A 6,078-nucleotide genomic window follows, 5' to 3' on the forward strand; every position below is an offset into this window, starting at 1 on the left:
TATAATGATCGTTAAAACGAAACGTTAACAATTGACTATTGTGTTTCAATTAAATGTGTCGACAAAATTGAAATTTAAATTAACACGAAACAAGATATAGATACATTTATTTGTATCTATACAATTGATAGATTATTTCCCATTATTATTTTATCAAATAAATTAATAATAAAAATTTCTTTAATAACCATATAATTGTAATAAAAAAAAAAACAAATTATCCCATAATTTCAACGCAATTCCAATTCTTCTATCATGATATTAATTAAAATATTTGAACATCCAAAATTAAACTAATACCGTGATAATAAAATAATTTATTTTATTATAATACATATTACTTCTATTTATAACATTAAATTATTATACATAATAATAATCTGGTCTGTATCTCGTCTCTTGATGACCAGTAATTTCGTGGTCGATGACAAACATTTCTGATAACCAATTGAAGAGAGTTTCTCGAAGGAACTGACGAGTTAACAGGACACTTCCGAGACACCTTCTACAGAACTAGACCTCGTGATAGTACCCTCAATTGATACGCGGTTGGTTACGTGGGTGGAGGAAAAGCCTGTAGCACGGCGGCTTGGAGAATGAGTTAATGTGTCAGTCGTAAGCGCGATCCCGTCGCGTCGCGCACTTCGACAGAACGGAATATATATATATACGGAATATATACGGTTTAAAAAATTATATTCTTTTCTTTTTTCTTTCTTCCTTTCTTTTTAATAACAATTTTAATAACGATAAACGTTTGATGAAGAGAAAAATTCGACTTCGACGATTACGAATTGTTTTTTTTTTTTGAAAACAAGTTATTCTTCCATATCGCTGGTGAACCATGATCAGTGTTTCTATTCATAAACTGTGTTTTTTTGACTTTTCGTGAAGATTTTATATGACTATGATTTTTGAAACGTGTAAGTAATTAGTGGTAGATACGGGAATAATATTTGTAGAGATGTTGTAGTGATCACGAAAGTTTGGGGATTACTTTGAGAAGGGAAATTGGGATTGAAAGGAAGTAAGTGGTGCAATTTGTAAATTTGCGGAAGTACCCTATGTGCGGGAAGAAAATGATGGAAATTGATGATGGTAATTTTGGTAGAAAGGCGTAGGTTTCGCTTATTTTAATATTTGAATTAATTTGAAATTTTAAAATATTATTCTCACGATGTCAAGACTTTGAAGATATAGGAATAATAAAATTTGGAATTCGCTAAGTTCTCATGTGATGAGGTGTGGAAAAAAAGTGTAAATTTTTATTCAAAATTCAACGAGACAAATATTTTTGTTCTCCACATTTTTGACACTTTTTTTTCAAAATGTGAAACACTGTTTTATCAAAAAACGATATTCATCCCATATTCAATGGAATTTAATTTTAATAATATTAAATTTCTTATTGACATAAATCGAAAAACATACGATTAACTCTCATTCTATATTTCTTTTCAATTATAATGTTTTTAATCTTTTTTCTTCAGATGTGAAACGTACAGAAGAAACGAAACTAAAATTCAAAATATACTATTCTAATAACTTAAAAGAAAATTAAATAAAATTCTACAAAAATTTAATTTTAATCTTCGTTTAATTCTTCTGAACAAAAAATAAAGAAATAAAAATCCAAAAGAATTTTAGATTTTTCTGTTCTTGAAGGTGGAAAAAAAAAAATAAAAAATAGAAAAACAAAGAAGAGGAACATTTTTGAAGCATGACGTACGCGGGACTCGTGCTACTCTGTACACTCTGGCGATTATTAATCACACCAATTAGAAGATCGTCTTTAAAGATTCAATTCAGTTAATAGAGCAGTCCGTTTCTGAAAAAGAATCTGTGGCTAAGGCACAACTATAAAAACAGAAACTATAAAAACAAATAAATAAATTTCTTTGAAGGAAAAGCAATTTTGATCATTCGTTCAAAAAACTAATGTAAACAATTAATTATCACAATCACGATAATTTCTTATTCATACAACTAAAATTATCGGTTTTCTTCTGTCAACCTGTTGGATCATCTGTTTAAAGACGCAGCCATAATAATTAACATATGTTTAACATATGCAAATTAATATTTTGATAAATATCATCGAAGGAAGAGATTGAATAAAAATTTTACTTCATTTGTCATAATGAATAGCTTTTTTTGTACATTTCTACATATTAAATTTTATATAAATGTATACTCTAATAATAAGTAGCATAAAAATTATTCTACGTGTAATAGTACCTAAACAGATTTATTGCATTCCAACAATTTGCATTTTAAATTCTCTATGAATGCACAAATATAAAAATTAATATATCAATAATTGTAAAAATTTTCCTTATAAAATATTCCTATGTGAAAAATATAAGGAATAATTTGTACATGTATAGTTTGCATCCAACAATAGTTCGGATAGAATTGATTCACCGTTGGATTCTGGCTAATTCATCCTTTTTCATTGATATGCACGGGCAACGCTCGGCACCTACGAGATAAACTTCCTTTATGTAAATTGAATCGTCTCCCTTCAAAGGATAAGATCGATGTAGCGCCCTACGTGATTTCCGGTCATGCAACGGAGCCCCTCGTCTTAAATAAAATCGGTCCCAGGCGTGGAGATGGATTATGAGTAATGGATTGCTTTTCATTCGTGGAATCGAGACTGTATTCGAATATAGTGGCCACAGATCCGTGACCCGGATACATTAACCGATCTTAGGAGGGAGCATCGGCGACTGATACGCGCCGATTTTAATGAAACTTTACACAATTGTTCATTGAATCCATCTATTTTTTTTTCCTCCTCTACTTATTTTTAAAGTTTAAGAAAGAAATTAATTTTTCGCTTAAATTTAAGAAATTAAAGGCACAAATGCATCAAGTATAAATTTTGAAATTTGTTTTTGTTTTTGTTTTTTTTTTTTTGTAACAAAGTTTTATCATTTTGAATCTTTTGTGATTAGATGATAAAAATTTCTCAATACTCGTTTCACTTGTTATACTTGAGCTTTTGTCTTACTTATTATAAAATTACAAATATATTCTAAACATTGAATTTTATTTTATCTTGTTTTCTATAAACTTTGTGAATTTCGTTTGACAGAAAAAAATGGAATGGAATAAAAGAGAATTAAAATTAAGTAACATAATTAAAAATATACAATAATACAGATTGTTTCATGTGACCTAATACGATATATCAGAGGAGGGATAAAAATAATCATATCGCTATTTGTAAGAGCTAAGATATATCGATTTGCTTTTAATAATTTTTAACTTAGCACAGAGAAGTAGACCAGAGAAGTGGAATGACATAGTTACAAATTGAAACTCTTTCTCTTTCATTCTCTTTTCTTTGTTTCGAAATAAGTTTTTTAATCTCAATGTCATCTCGATTTAACAAAAAATAACGAGTAATTATTAAGATTTAATAAATCGAGTTTTCATTTAACCACATCGAAAATATAATTTTCTTACCCGAGATCGAAGGTTAACTGTTAATTACTTTCCTATTAATTAATCGGGGATTCAGGTAGAGAGAGAGAAAGAGAGAAAGAGAGAGAAGAAAAAAACTCGAAATTTGATTGCTCATTACGTAAATGGAGAGCAGCAATTTTCTTCTTTTCCACCGAGCTTTCGCTTTAAAACCCGCCCACTACAATGACCCACTCGCCAGTTTTGCTCGATATATCGATTTTCTAGGGACAACAGGAGGAGTGCCCGTGAAGAGCTTACTACCTTGCCACTTCAAAATAAGAAACGTCTGCCCTTATTTCGACAGAAACGTGAAACATTTTAATTTCGAATTCGGACAACAAGAATCGTTTGATTTTCCTTTCATTCGTTCGTTGAATTGTTGAAGAAATAAAAACATCTCAAATTTAATATATCATATCTCAAAAAAATTCATCATTATAACAAGTTTCTTTCGTACTGGAATATAAATTGAAATTGACAAAAATTTTTGATATTTAAATTTCTCGTTTTAAGTAAGGTTGAGATCAATTTCTCCACTTTCCACGAATCGACGAATCATTTCGAAGGTACGAGGTAGTTAGGGGTTAAAGAGATAAAGGGGTTATGCGAAAACGTGTCGGTGGTGACGGGATCGCAATGAAAGTCAATAAACCGTGATGAGTAAGAGAGACAGTAACAGTCGGAGTGGTATTAATAAATTAGTGTCTAGTTGCTACAAGCAGCAGCAGCAGCAGTAACAGGAGATGGTGGAATAACGGATAAAGAAAGAATAGGAAAATCGATGGACAAGAGACAGTGATGGAGACGAAGATGGAAAGTGGATATTCGATTCTTTTCTTTGAGAGTTTTCGAGCTGCTTAATCTCTTCAAGGTTCGATTTCACAATGAATTATGTTTTATATAAAAGATTCAAATATATATCAATTTTTAAAATATTTTGTGAAAGATTGGAAATATTGGAAAAATTTGTAAACTTTGATTATTCGTGTTCGACGCATGGAACATGATTATTGCATTATTATACTTTTCTTTGCAAAAAAAAGATAGCATAAAGATTCGAAGATAAATTGAGAAAGAATCGAGTGAGAGAATTAATATCGATACATGAGAAATTTATTATAACTTATTACGTTAGAACTACGACAGCTCTTTATTCAATTTTAATGTTTGATCAATCTCAATTCGTTCGAGCATCCCAAATTTAATTCGATTACGGCTCCACAATCTCGACTCGAGTTGGAGCTGTTTTATAACCAATGTTCCATAACCACCTGAATGTTATGAATGTTATATAACAAAATAGTATATTGTAAAAAAATTCATCAGTAGTATATACACAATTGCAGTAGTTCAATTATTCTATTTAATATATTATTGTACATGGTAACAGAATGACCCAGTTAATTTTGATCAAACTTTGTCAGTATATTTTACGAATATAAATAAGAGAAACTAAAAGTTGGTATAAAGTTTATACTATAAACTACTGAACTGGAATAAAACAATGAATATATAAAACTATTGCCTTCAATATACATTCAATTATCAAGATAACCAACAAATGCACGAAAATAAAAAATAGCCCAATTGTTTGGATCTTCTGTCGAGTCTCGTTTCAATTTTCAATCTCACACAAAAAGAAGAAAAAAAAATTCCACGCGACATTAAGATTTCCTTGAATTCGAATCCAAAATCCAAAATTCCAGAAGCTTTAGCTTCGTTAAATAGAATTAACTATGCATTTTCAAATGCATAAGAATTCCAAAATTCCGACTAATTTTTAATCATCAACTTTTCAACATCAACCCGAACGAAGAAAAAAATCTTTCGAACGAATTTTCGGAATGGAAAAGCTTTCTCGATCCCACGAAGCGGGATCATCATCACGATCCCCCACGATAGGCCGGGATTCACGATGGCCACGAAGAAAGTGGCCGCGCGAGGGAGAGGGAGAGAAGAAGGTGGCGAGGTGGTGATCGAGTGTGCGGCATCGGCGACGAAGGAGAGGAGGAGACGTTTATCGTGGCCGAAGCGTGATGACGATCCGTGTGCACACGCGTGTCGTCCGTGTGGGATCGGATTATCGGTGTGTCAGTGCGAAAGAAGACAATTGACTCGCAGCCGCCGTCGTGCTTGCCGGGGGCCTTCTGACGTCACATCCTGTCCTCTGGCTAGTCGCGATCTCGTTTGGACCACGGCACATCAAGGTACGCAGAAGGTTCGTGCGTCCTCAATGTTTGGACGCAGAAAACTGTCACAGACAGTCGTCTGGCACGTGATTTAGCAGCGGCGACTCGCCAGCAACCTTTGCTTCAACCTATTTTTTTTTTCCCCCTCCCCCTTTCGCGGGTTGAATATATCAAGCTCCATGGAAAACTTGACGGATTGAAATCCGTGGCGAAGACGAGGAGATGGATGTTGATATAAAAATTCGAGAGTGATTGTTTGTGATCGAAGGAGGAGATGTGATTTAGAAGATCGAAGGTGAATATTAATAGTGAATGGATAACGATGCGGAGAGGGGATTATCAAGAAAGTGAACGTGATTTAAAAGTTATTAGATCTTTTTTTCTTTTTTTTTTTTTTTTTTTTTTTTTTTTTTTT

General features: G+C 32.1%; 1 protein-coding gene across 12 annotated transcripts in view; it reads left to right on the top strand.

The window, feature by feature from the left end:
* The first annotated feature begins 772 nt into the window (after positions 1–772).
* LOC102675270 (contactin-associated protein-like 2) overlaps positions 773–6,078 on the top strand; it is a 22,176-nt gene continuing 16,870 nt past the window's right edge. For 4 of the 12 annotated variants that reach the window (XR_421740.2, XM_006615263.2, XM_006615262.2 and 1 more), the window contains exon 1: positions 4,005–4,345. The gene's annotated coding sequence lies outside the window, so the exon portion shown is untranslated. Of the gene's footprint in view, positions 924–4,003; positions 4,346–5,465; positions 5,959–6,078 lie in introns of those variants that run through there. The other 8 variants (XR_421739.2, XM_031510281.1, XM_006615265.2 and 5 more) reach the window with 6 other exon arrangements.

The sequence above is a fragment of the Apis dorsata genome, unplaced genomic scaffold (genome assembly GCF_000469605.1).
Source record: "Apis dorsata unplaced genomic scaffold, Apis dorsata 1.3 scaffold_220, whole genome shotgun sequence".
In the NCBI taxonomy this organism is placed as follows: domain Eukaryota; kingdom Metazoa; phylum Arthropoda; class Insecta; order Hymenoptera; family Apidae; genus Apis; species Apis dorsata.